Below are 1,279 nucleotides of genomic sequence, written 5' to 3'. Positions count from 1 at the left end.
AACAGGGGAAAGTAAAGACAGAGCAAGAGAGAGAGAGAGGGAGAGACAGGGAGAGAGAGAAAGAGAGAGAGAGAGAGAGAGAGAAAGAGAGAGAGAGAGAGAGAGAGAGAGAAAGGACGTTACAAGACCTATAGAGAGAAAAGAAAGGAGAAAGAGTGACAGGGAGGTGATAATAGAAACTCAGGGATATGGAAAAAGAAGGCCAGTATAAAGACAGAAGGGTGAATCAAGAGGTAAACGAACAAAGAGAAAGGGAAGAGAAAAGGGGATGGAAAGAGAGAAAGAAAGAAAGAAAGAAAGAAAGAAAGAAAGAAAGAAAGAAAGAAAGAAAGAAAGAAAGAAAGAAAGAAAGAAAGAGAGGAAAAAAGAATAGAAGAGAAGAGGCCAGGGGGTGCAAGAAAAGGAAGGGTACGGGGATAACGGCGGCCCCCGAGTACCAGGAATGATGTCTGTTTTTATTGACTTTGTTAAAGCGTTTTCAATGTTGCTTTTCTATGTGTTTACAAGATAGTAAATCACGCCCAGGACGACAGGGGAGCATAGTGTCCTCAAGTCGGGCTGGTGGATGGTGGTGGTGGCGGTGGTGGTGGTAGCGTGTGTGCATGTGTGTGTGCTTGTGTGTGCATGTGTGTGTGCGTGTGTGCATGCATGCGTGTGTGTGTGTGTGTGTGTGTGTGTGTGTGTGTGTGTGTGTGTGTGTGTGTGTGTGTGTGTGTGTGTGTGTGTGTGTGTGCGTGTGTGTGTATGTGTGAGTGTGAGTGTGTGTGTCAGCCTTTAGGGGACGAGACTGTTAAGAGTCAGGGATGACCTCTTAACAAAGCATCCTCACTTTAAGGTCGAACACTGAATCCCCTTACAGAGATTTCCTCTTGAGAAAAAAAAACTCCTGTAAGATATGTGGAGAAAAAAACATGAAACACCATGGCAGAGGAAGTGCAGATGTTTCTGAAGGGGTAAAAAGGATGAGAGTAAAGTGGAGGATGAGAAATTAGGAAAGGAAAGGAAAGAGAAGCGAATGGGGATATGAGAAAAGGAGAGCAGAGTAGAGAAGAGAAGAGAAGGGAGGATGACGAGAGGTAGGGGAGAAAGTATAGGATGGTCCTGGTTGTGGAGGAGAGAAAAGAGGAGAGGAGAAGAAAAGAGAGGAGATGCTGTGGTGCAATGCGTAGAGGACCTGTACCGTGTACGCATGAACGACATGACATGTGCCATGTGCCCTACGCCCATTTTGGGGGAAAACATTGGGGAAAGCCAATGCAAGTCAATTGGTGGTGTTGGG

The sequence above is a fragment of the Engraulis encrasicolus genome, chromosome 1, assembly GCF_034702125.1.
Source record: "Engraulis encrasicolus isolate BLACKSEA-1 chromosome 1, IST_EnEncr_1.0, whole genome shotgun sequence".
Taxonomy (NCBI): Eukaryota; Metazoa; Chordata; class Actinopteri; order Clupeiformes; family Engraulidae; genus Engraulis; species Engraulis encrasicolus.
This window is presented reverse-complemented; position numbering follows the sequence as displayed.